Source organism: Oryx dammah, unplaced genomic scaffold (genome assembly GCF_014754425.2).
Source record: "Oryx dammah isolate SB20612 unplaced genomic scaffold, SCBI_Odam_1.1 HiC_scaffold_27, whole genome shotgun sequence".
In the NCBI taxonomy this organism is placed as follows: domain Eukaryota; kingdom Metazoa; phylum Chordata; class Mammalia; order Artiodactyla; family Bovidae; genus Oryx; species Oryx dammah.
Window position 1 is genome coordinate 110520674 of NW_024070211.1, and position 12282 is coordinate 110532955.

Below are 12282 nucleotides of genomic sequence, written 5' to 3' on the forward strand. Positions count from 1 at the left end.
TTAACTTGACCATGTTAACTGCTTCACTGAAGAGTTTCTAAATTTCTTTTACAATATTTTGGACTGTGACAGTAATGAACTATCTCTGTCAGATAACATTTTCTATGTTACTATATGTTTCTATGATGCTTATTATTTTGTGGACTTTTTGGAAATATTAGTACATTAGATCAATGTCTTGCAGGAATGTTTAGAGCAGACTGGAGCATATATGCCAAAGAGGACATATGAATGAACTTCATGGACAAGTGGGCCAGCTGATAGCTCTATGTTTCCCTTCAATCTGTAAGAGTAACTATTAATCCTACCATTACGAGGTTGCAAATTAGCCTATAATTACACTAGACTGACAAATTTCCAATTGATGATTGATGGGACATACTGCATATATGTCCAGGGCTATGCTGTAAAGGCTATTTTTAACACAAAACAGTACTTGAACTAAGATTCAAGCACTATTTAGAGAAATTTATAATCTAATTAAGACAAAATTATCAAATTAGAAACAGGCAACACCATATACAGAAATTAAAGAGTGATAAATTAGAAAGATTCAGGGACAATGGAACCAGTGGCAATGTTTCTGAGCATCCCTAAACCCCTAAACCTACATTTACAACAAAACCGGGTGACAAGGAATCTCCATAAATCTCCCTAAAATAGTATGTGGGAGCAAATCACCAACAGAACCTGCATTGTATGAGAAGCAGCAGAAGGGAGCAGAGTGTCTGACACATCTGAGGAGAGAGACTCCCCAGACAGCTTTAACTGGAAGGGCTCCTGCATCTACCTGCAGTCTAAAGTTGTGGCAGTTAGCCTCTATGGGCTCTTTAAGCTGGTCTGTCACTGACAGCGTCGCAATGAGCATAAACTACTGAGCATAAAATCGAAATTGAGCGCATTAAGTATAATGAATATAAAGAAATGAGAATAGTGGGGAAGAGAGCAAAGTTTTAGAAATTTCAGAAAGCAAATGCCACACTTCTGAAGAGTTCCCAAAAACAACAGCAGAGGGAGCTCTGTAAGAAATGCCACCCTAAACCGAAGAAACAGAAAATGATGTAAATCAATCACATGAAATTATAAGGGGGAAAAAAGCAAAAGACACAGAATTACATCCTGATAGTAAAAGCATATCAGGAAAATACGCACACTAAATAGATGAATTTTTAATCAACCATTTCAAAATGAGCTAGAAACATGACTCAAGACATGAAAGAGTAACACAAATCAGATGTCAGAAAACTAAGATGGTAATGGAATTCAGGAAAGTATCAGAAATTGAAACATTTTTTTCAAAAATGAAGATTAAACATGAATGAACCCAAGAGAAAATACATATAACAGATAATGCTTTAAGAGAACAAGAAGGTAAAAAGGAGGAACAGTTTTGGAATCAAACAAACTGAAGAGATTAAAAGGGTGAGAGAAAGCAATCACTTAATAAAGTAATAAGGATCCAACATTCCAGTAACAGAAGTCTTTAAAGAACATCACCACAAGAGAACAAATTAGTGAAGACTATAATTTGAAAAAAAATTTTTGAAAACAAAAACCAAAATCTGAAACTATTGACTGAAGGAGCACCACGTACACTTAAGAATTCAGCCCAGAAGGCCAACATCTGATTTTCCAAAGGCAATACTTTACTTTTGTCGGAAGAAAACAGAGCAACATATTCCAGATATTCAAGGAAAAAGCTATGAATAAAGTATCTTATGTTTCATAAAACTGATTTCTCATCACATGGAAGACACAGATAAACTTATCAAAATGTCAAAAATTGGGAAACACTGCTCCCATGATGGCAAGCAGTAACATTCTTACTGTCACAGATTAGATAAGTACATGGAATAGAGTATAAAACTTAATGGCTATATGTATACAAAAATTTTAAAGAACTATGGCATGGAAATTCATGGAAAGCACAAGCAAAAAATTTTTACACTATTTTCAATCATCTCTGTGGTCACTGTGATAGTACAGACATTGTTGAGACTGCTGTGTGAGATACAGAAAGGAGTAAATAAATACAGAAATTAATTATTCTAAAAACATGAGATTTTTACCTTTCAAAAAAAATACACACCCCACAGACCTTGATATGAGTAATAACCCAATATCTCTTATCAGAACAACATTCACACAGATAATAAATTCCAGAAAAAAAGCATATAAAACAACTACCTAAAGGCACTTGAGCAATTGAAAACAGGCAGAATCTGGTTAGAAGACAATATTTGGAAGGAAAAAACCGAACTGAATGGGTTTCCTATTTCTACAGCTTTTGCCTGAGAGAAGGCCCCTAGATTGAGCTGCACAGAGCAGCTGAAATTTGAATCAAAAGATACAGTCTTAGTGGCTTGAGTTTGAAGCTGCCACAGTAGCTGCAAAGTGAGAAGATACATACTGGAAAATAAAGAACCACAAAGAGAGAGAGAACCACAAAGAACTGTACCCATGTCTCTGGCTGGTCACTGACCTATGCAAGAGTGGAATAGATTCTAAGCATCCAGTAAGATCTGCCATCCTCTTCAGGGAGACACAGTTTAGATTTCAGTTCAGCCAAATTAACTGCTTGCAAATACAAATAATAACCAAAATACTAACACTCTCCATAAAAACACACTAAATCCCAGAGTTACTACATTGTATCATTACAGTATGCAGGATATATTACGAAATTTCTTAGCATATGAAGAAACAAGAAAATGAGACTCATACTCAAGAGAAAAGACAATCAATAGAGACCAACCACAAGGTAACCCAGATATTAAAATTAGCAGACAAAGATCTTAAAGCAGCCACCTGTAAATACGCTTAAGACAAGAAGGGAAAATAAACTTGTTACTAAATGAACAAATTGGCAATTTCAGCACAGAAATAAAAATGTCAAAAAGAGCCAAATGGAAATACCAAACTGAAAAATTCACTTTCTAAAATAAAAATTCACAGTATGGGTTTAACAGAGAATGGATAAAGTATTGAAGACAGATCAAAAATTAGTCCAACTAAGAAACAGAGAAAAATACTGAAAAGCATTTATCTGCTAGACACTATTAAATAGTCTAACACATGAATTTGGAGTCACAGAGGGAGAGAAAAAGACAAAAACAAAATTTCTTTTTTTAAGAAATAGGCAGAAAATTCTAAACATTGGTGAAAGACATAAATTTACACACTGATGATCCCAAGCAAGATAAGCACAAAGAAAATCATACCTAGGTATGTCACAGTCAAACTGCTGAAAACGAAAGTAAAGAAATCTTACCACAATGAGGTATCACCTCATACCTGTTAGGGTGGCCATCATCAAAAAGACAAGAAATACCAAGTGCTGGTGAGGATGTGGAGACAAGAGAACGCTCCTACACTGCTGGTTGGAATGTACGTCGGAGCAGCCACTGGGGTACCTCAAAAAATTACACAACTACCATGTGCACGCGTGCACACTCAGCCGTGTCCGACTCTTGGCGACCCCATGGACTGCAGCCACCAGGCTTCTCTGTCCATGAGACTCTTCAGGGAAAAATGTTCAAGTGTGTTGCCATTTCCTCCGCTAAGGGATCTTCCTGACCCAGGGATAGAACCCACATCTCCTGTATTAGCATGCAGATTTTTTTTACCACTGATCCACCTGGAAAGACTCCATATCCTTGCCAAGAACTACCATATGTTTCAGGAATTCCATTTCTGCATGGTTATCTGAAGAAAATAAAAATAGTAACTCAAAATTATATCTGCACCTCAATGTTCACTGTAGCATTATTTACAACAGACAAGACATGGAAGCAATCTAAGTGTCTACCAACTGATGAATGGTTAAGGAAAATGTGGTGTGTGTGTGTATATATATATTCAGCCATTAAGAAAAAGAGAAATCTTTCCATTTGTGGCAACATAGAACCTGAAGACACCATGCTAAGGGAAATATGTCAGAAAAAGACAAATACCTTCTGATCTCACTTATGTGTGGAATCTTAAAAAAAACAGTAAAAATTTAAAAACCCAAGTTCAAAGATATAGAGGAGATTGGTGGTTGCCAGAGACAAGTGGGGGATGGGGGAGAAATGGATAAACGGGGTCAAAAAATACAAACTAACAGTTATAAAATAAATAAGTCTTGGGGATATAATGTTCAGCATGGCAACAATAGTTAATAATATTATATTTGCATATTTGAAAGTTGCTGAGAAAGTAAATCTTAAAAATCCTCATCACAAGGAAAACAATTGTGACCAGACTGTGAAGAAGGCTGAGCGCCGAAGAATGGATGCTTTTGAACTGTGGTGTTGGAGAAGACTCTTGAGAGTCCCTTGGACTGCAAGGAGATCCAACCAGTCCATTCTGAAGGAGATCAGCCCTGGGTGTTCTTTGGAAGGAATGATGCTAAAGCTGAAACTCCAGTACTTTGGCCACCTCATGCGAAGAGTTGACTCATTGGAAAAGACTTTGATGCTGGGAGGGATTGAGGGCAGGAGAAGAAGGGGACAACAGAGGATGAGATGGCTGGATGGCATCACTGACTCAATGAATGCGAGTCTGAGTGAACTCCAGGGGTTGGTGATGGTCAGGGAGGCCTGGCGTGTTGCAATTCATGGGGTCGCAAAGAGTCGGACACGACTGAGCGACTGAACTACTGAACTGAACTGAACTGAACGGTTATGTTAACTAGACTGTGGTGATCACTTTGCAACATACACAAATATGGAATCATATATTGTATACATGTGATCTAATCTAAATGTAATCTTAAACATCACTTATACCTCAATAAAAAGCTTACAATTAAAAAAAAATAAAATCCTGAAAGCAGCCACAGAAAGAAAACACATTACATTCATGAGAACAAAAAAGGATACGACTGACAGCTAGCTTGTCACAATAGGTATTAGAGGTCAGACTTCATCTCTGGAAATGTAAGCCAGGAGAACTCTGGACTGAGACATAAGGCACAGATAAGTAAAGAGAAGGCCTTAAGTGCATAGCTATACACTAAATGAAGACACTCAGCACCTTTCTGTGCTAACCTAGACAGGTGACAGCCAAAATTAAACACTTCACGCTGAAGATTACAGAATTTCTCTCTGAGAAATCAAACCATCGTTTAAGAGACAAGACTTACAGACACCAAGAATCAAAAATCTCTCAGAAGAATGACCCAGTCAAGTCATCCTACTGAAGTAAATCCTGCCTACTCAACACTTCTAGTAAGTGTTCCAGTGCCTAATGTATAGATATGAAGAAGGCCCTGCATCACCAGATATCACAAAAATATAAACAAAACAAATTTTTTTAAACCAAAGGAAAAACACAACCCAGGAAGCAGGTAAAAAAAACTTCACACAAAACCAAAACTATCCCTCATCTCATACACTAGTAAAGTAATGCTCAAAATTCTCCAAGCCAAGCTTCAGCAATACGTGAACCAGGAACCTCCAGATGTTCAAGCTGGTTTTAGAAAAGGCAGAGGAACCAGAGATCATTGACAACATCCGCTGGATCATCAAAAAAGCAAGAGAGTTCCAGAAAAACATCTATTTCTGCTTTACTGACTATTGCAAAGCCTTTGACTGTGTGGGTCACAACAAACTGGAAAATTCTGAGAGATGGGAATACCAGACCACCTGACCTGCCTCTTGAGAAACCTATATGCATGTCAGGAAGCAACAGTTAGAACTGGACATGGAACAACAGACTGGTTCCACATAGGAAAAGGAGTATGTCAAGGCTATATATTGTCACCCTGCTTATTTAACTTCTATGCAGAGTACATCATGAGAAACACTGGGCTGGATGAAGCACAAGCTGGAATCAAGATTGCCGGGAGAAATATCAACAACCTCAGATATGCAGATGACACCACCCTTATGGCAGAAAGTGAAGAGGAACTCAAAAGCCTCTTGATGAAAGTGAAAGAGGAGAGTGAAAAAGTTGGCTTAAAGCTCAACATTCAGAAAACAAAGATCATGGCATCCAGTCCCATCACTTCATGGGAAATAGATGGGGAAACAGTGGAAACAGTGTCAGACTTTATTTTGGGGGGCTCCAAAATCACTGCAGATGGTGACTGCAGCCATGAAATGAAAAGACGCTTACTCCTTGGAAGAAAAGTTATGACCAACCTAGATAGCATATTCAAAAGCAGAGACATTACTTTGCCAACAAAGGTCCGTCTAGTCAAGGCTATGGTTTTTCCTGTGGTCATGTATGGATATAAGAGTTGGACTGTGAAGAAGGCTGAGTGCCAAAGAATTGATGCTTTTGAACTGTGGTATTGGAGAAGACTCTTAGAGTCCCTTGGACTTCAAGGAGATCCAACCAGTCCATTCTAAAGGAGATCAGTCCTGGGTGTTCACTGGAAGGACTGATGCTGAGGCTGAAACTCCAATAGTTTGGCCACCTCGTGCAAAGAGTTGACTCATTGGAAAAGACCCTGATGCTGGGAGGGATTGGGGGCAGGAGGAGAAGGGGATGACAGAGGAGGAGATGGCTGGATGGCATCACCAACTCGATGGACATGAGTTTGGGTGAACTCCGGGAGTTGGTGATGGACAGGGAGGCCTGGCGTGCTGCGATTCATGGGGCTGCAAAAAGTTGGACATGACTGAGTGAATGAACTGAACTGAACTGAACTGAATACCCTAGTAACGGCAAACTACGAAAACAAAACATTTTCAGAACAACCCGAAAGGACTTTCCCTGGCTGTCCAGCAGTTAATACGCCACACTTTCACTGCATGGGGAGCAAGTTTCATCCCTGGTTGGAGTCTAAGATCCTGCATGCTGCACAGTGTGGTCAAAACCAAATAAATAAATAAATAATTTTTAAATAAAAAAAAAAGTAGAGAGTGAACACCCACCCCAACCAAACTCCCACCTTACCCCCGCCAAAAAAAACCCAAAACATCACTCCTGGAAATTAAAAATATGATAGCAGAAACACACAGAAAATAAACCGGATGAATTCAAAGATAAAGCTGAAGAAACCTTCCCAGGAAGAGAAAAAAATCAAAGAAAATAGAAAACTAGAGAATCTGTCCAAGAAGTACTGTTCCAAATAAGAGTTCCAGAAAAAAGAAAGAAAACTAATGAGGTAAAATTATCAAATAAATAATTGAAAAAACTTTTAAAGAACTGGTAAACATTAGTTTCTGGATTGGAAGGACACACTTGTGAATCAAGCACACTGGTTCAAGGAAAATCTATACCAACACACATTATAATAAATATAAATGCCGAGGATGTTAAGCTTCTAGAGAAGAATAAACAGGAACATTTACATAGATCAGGAATAAGAACAGCACTGGAGTGCTCAGGAGTAACACTGGAAGCTAGAAGGCAATGGAACAATGCCTGCAAAACTCTGTTAAAATGATTTCCAACCTAGAATCCTACACCCAAACTAACAGCTAAGTGGGAAGAGGACAACACGCAAGGTCTCACATATCTGACTACCCATTTACCTTTTCTTAAGAAGTGACTAGAAATCTGCATCAACAAACCAAAGAATAAACCAAGAATGAGGAAAATGGGGCATTTAAGAAACAGGAGCTCAAACATTGGACAGACAAAGAATGAAAATTCCCATGATGAAAAATAAGAGGGACTCCAGGATGACAGGCACCCGGAAGACACAGAGAGTAACTAACTAGCCTACATTTTGGAGTCTGTAAGTAAGGAAGGAATTAAGTGTTAGTTGCTCAGTCATGCCTGACTCTTTGCAACCCCATGGACTGCAGCCCACCAGGCTCCTGTGTCCATGAGATTTTCCAGGCAAGGATACTGGAGTCGGTTCCTATTTCCTTCTCCAGGGGATGTTCCTGACCCAGGGATTGAACCTGGGTCTCCTGCATTGTGGGCAGATTCTTTACCTACTGAGCTATGGGTCAAAGGCTATGCCAACAGAAAAATAAGATGAAAACAGGTAAATAAACGTATTTGAAAAAGGATTCATAACATCTGCTAGAGATTATATGGATGCTTACATGAACAGTAATAAACTAAAGAAGTAAGTCAACTCTAGGAAAAACAAAAAGTTGTACAAAAGTTTTAATAGGAACATAACCATGGAATCTCAAAGCTGTGAATAAAATTAGGCATAATATAAACAATGAAAATATCTAAATTAGGAAAGGGTTGTAGAAGCTTGAGGGTTGGATAATGTTAAGTGTTACACCTCATCTTTTATAAAAGGAAGTCAATAAATACCAAAAAAACTGAAAAAAACCCACAAAGAGCTGTAATAACCTTATTTAGAAATATAAAAAGTAAAATATATATAGTGTAATAAAAAGCTACAGGTGAGAAGTACTGCCTCTATGAAGAATGAATGTAGGGTTAAAAGAATGGGGCATGCATCATCTAATCTTCCTTACAGGCTTTTAAAGCTCTGACGCTGTGTGTCTTTTTCCTTCTTGAGCTGCAGGAATTCTTTACATACTCTGGGTATGAATCCTCTATGATTTTCCCTTTCACTCATATACTGGTATCATTTGAACATAGCTGCATTTATCAAATGATTTCCTTTATGACTATAGCCTTTTGTGACCCAATTATGAATCTGTCATTATTATTAAAGCTTTACTGTTTTTATTTTTCATATGCAGATCTACAAGTCACTTGGAATTGATTTTTCTGTGATGGCAAGGAGTGATGATCTGAGTCATTTTCTTCCCCATGTGGATATTCAATTGATCCGGCATCATCTATTATAAAAGGCCACACTTCCCCACTGCACTGCAGCGTCACCTTTGTCATATATTAAGTTCGTATACATGAATGGCTCTGCTACTGGACCCTACTCTGTTCCACTCGTCTATTTTCTTTCCTGTGCCACCGTCACAATGCTGTAATTACATTCCTTGGTATAAACCTAAGAGAACTGAAAACACGTCTACAAGAAAACTTGTATCACAATATTCACAGCAGCATTATTCCTGTAAAAAAATATATAAACAACCTGAATGTCCACCAACTGTGAATGGATATACAAAATGTGAAACACATCAATATAATGAAACATCCAGTAATAAAAAGAAATGAGTAGTAACACATACTGTAATATTCATGAACTTTGAAAATATCCAACCAGGTGAAAAAACCTGCCACAGACATAAAATGCAATGTTCTGTATGACTGATTCCATTTGTATGAAACATTCAGAAGGGGCAAATCCATAGAGACAAAAAGTAGACTAGTGGTTGCCAGGGGACAAAGAGCAGGGGAAGAAAGCAGGAAAATGAGGAATGGCTGTAAATGTTTATAGGGTTTCCTTTCAGGGTGATAAAAATATTCTGGAATTACAGTGGTGATGGCTGAACAACCTTGTGATATACTAGATACCACTGAAAAATACACTTTCATAGAGTCAATTTTACAGTCTGTGAATTACACTGCAGTACAAAAAGTTTCAAGTTGTTAAGGAAAAGAGTGTGGGGGTGAGAGCTTAACAAAATCTATAAATGATTATGTAATCATTTATACATTCAGATACACAGTAAGCACACATGAAAGCACAAACTCATAGACTTCTGAAGTCTTCAAAGCAGAAAAAAAATTTTGCAAATATTCACGAGATAGTTTTAAAACATACAAGTAACACAAGCACACAGAAAAAATTTCATTATAGAAATGTAAATTTTCCCCTCCCTGATCAGTCCGACTATGCTGACGGGAAAAATATACCCATTTGAATGCAGAGTTCCAAAGAACAGCAAGGAAAGATGAGGAAGCTTTCCTAAGTGATCAATGCAAAGAAATAGAGGAAAACAATAAAACAATAAAATGGGAAAGACTAGAGAAGGATATAGCAACCCACTCCAGCCTTCTTGCCTGGAGAATCCCAGGGATGGGGGAGCCAGGTGGGCTGCCATCTATGGGGTCGCACAGAGTCGGACACGACTGAAGCGACTTAGCAGCAGCAGCAGCAGAGATCTCTTCAGGAAAATTAGAGATCCCAAGGGAACATTTTCATGCAAAGATGGGCTCAATAAAGGGCAGAAATGGTATGGACCTAACCGAAGCAAAAGATATTAAGAAGAGGTGGCAAGAATACAAAGAACTATATAAAAAAGAGCTTCATGACCCAGATAATCATGATGGTGTGATCACTCACCTACAGCCAGACATCCTGGAATGTGAAGTTAAATGGGCCTTAGGAAGCAGCACTACAAACAAAGCTAGTGGAGGTGATGGAATTCCAGTTGAGCTACTCCAAATCCTAAAAGATGATGCTATTAAGTACTGCACTCAATGTGCCAGCAAATTTGGAAAACTCAGCAGTGGCCACAGGACTGGAAAAGGTCAGTTTTCATTCTAATCCCAAAGAAAGGCAATGCCAAAGAATGTTCAGACTACCACACAATTGTACTCATCTCACACACTAGTAATGCTCAAAATTCTCGAAGCCAGGCTTCAAGAGTACATAAACTATGAACTTTCAGATGCTCAAGCTGGATTTAGAAAAGGCAGAGAAACCAGAGATCAAATTGCCAGTATCCACTGGATCATCGAAAAAGCAAGACAGTTCCAGAAAAACATCTACTTCTGCTTTATTGACTATGCCAAAGCCTTTGACTGTGTGGATCACAATAAACTGTGGAAAACTCTTCAAGAGATGGGAATACTTGACCACCTGACCTGCCTCCTGAGAAATCTGTATGCAGGGCAAGAAGCAACAGTCAGAACTGGACATGGAACAATGGACTGGTTCCAAATGGGGAAAGGAGTACATCAATGCTATATATTGTCACCCCGCTTATTTACCTTATATGCAGAGTACATCATGAGAAATGCTGGACTGGATGAAGCACAAGCCAGAATCAAGATTGAAAGGAGAAATATCAATAACCTCAAATATGCAGATGACACCACCCTTACGGCAGAAAGCGAAGAACTGAAGAGCCTCTGGATGAAAAGTGAACAGGACAGTGAAAAAGTTGGCTTAAAACTCAACATTCAGAAAGCTAAGATCATGGCAGCTGGTCCCATCACTTCATGGCAAATAGATGGGGAAACAATGGAAACAGTGACAGACTTTATTTTGGGGGGCTCCAAAATGACTGCAGATGGTGACTGCAGCCATGAAACTAAAAGATGCTTACTCCTTGGAAGAAAAGCTATGACCAACCTAGACAGCATATTAAAAAGCAGAGATATTACTTTGCCAACAAAGGTCCGTCTAGTCAAGGCTATGGTTTCTCCAGTAGTCAGGTATGGATGTGAGTTGGACTATAAAGAAAGCTGAGCATTGAAGAATTGATGCTTCTGAACTGTAGTATTGAAGACCCTTGAGAGTCCCTTGGACTGCAAGGAGATCCAACCAGTCCATCCTAAAGGAAATCAGTCCCGAATATTCATTGGAAGGACTGATGCTGAAGCTGAAACTCCAATCCTTTGGCCACCTGATGTGAAGAGCTGACTCATTTGAAAAGACCCTGAGGCTGGGAGGGATTGAAGGCGGGAGTAGAAGGGGACGACAGAGGATGCGCTGGTTGGATGGCATCATGGACTCGAAGGACGTGAGTCTGAGTGAACTCCTGTAGCTGATGACGGGCTGGGAGGCCTGGCGTGCTGCAGTCCATGGGGTCGCAGAGTTGGACACAACTGAGTGACTGAACTGAACTGACACCTAGGTAACCACTTTTTTAAAAAATTGTTTTCAATTCAAATTTTCAACAGGCAATGCAAGCTACTTCAATTCATTTCTTATCATCTTTATAAGACTTTATGTCTCCACTAACAAATTAAATATACGTTCATTGACTTCTCCCTTCTTATTCAAAAGGTAATTGTCCTGCATTGCTTTCTTTTCTGTTAATACACATTGGAAAAACTCCAAATCAACATGTAGATAGCTTCATTCCCATTTTTCTTTGCTACTTCCTTTCTTTCAAACAGGTGTGGAGTATTCCACTATACAGTATAATACTGCATTTCAATAATTCTTTATGGACCTTGCCATGAAAGAAGAAGAATTTAGCTTACTGGCATCACAGCTTCTCCTGCTTCCTGATATATTTTTATTTTCAAAGTATCTTCAAAGATACTTTAAATAATAAACTTTCTTATTCTTTAAATCGTGTGTAACTCCTTACTACGTAATATAAGAAAATACATCTTTACATTGGCTCTTTATCCCACAATGATAGATACACTATAACTTTACATTAGTATAATTTATAACCTGTACCCTTACATTCTACCTATAATCCTGCAACATTCTACCTATAATCCTGCAACAGAGCCACAAACTCATGCCACAAGGATGTGGGGCAAGTA

At 38.5% G+C, this 12282-nt stretch overlaps 1 protein-coding gene across 2 annotated transcripts in view; it reads right to left on the reverse strand.

Moving 5' to 3' along the window:
- The window catches only part of TLK1 (tousled like kinase 1), a 176062-nt gene that overhangs the window by 84689 nt on the left and 79091 nt on the right, over positions 1-12282 (reverse strand). The gene's annotated exons all lie outside the window — the stretch shown is intronic.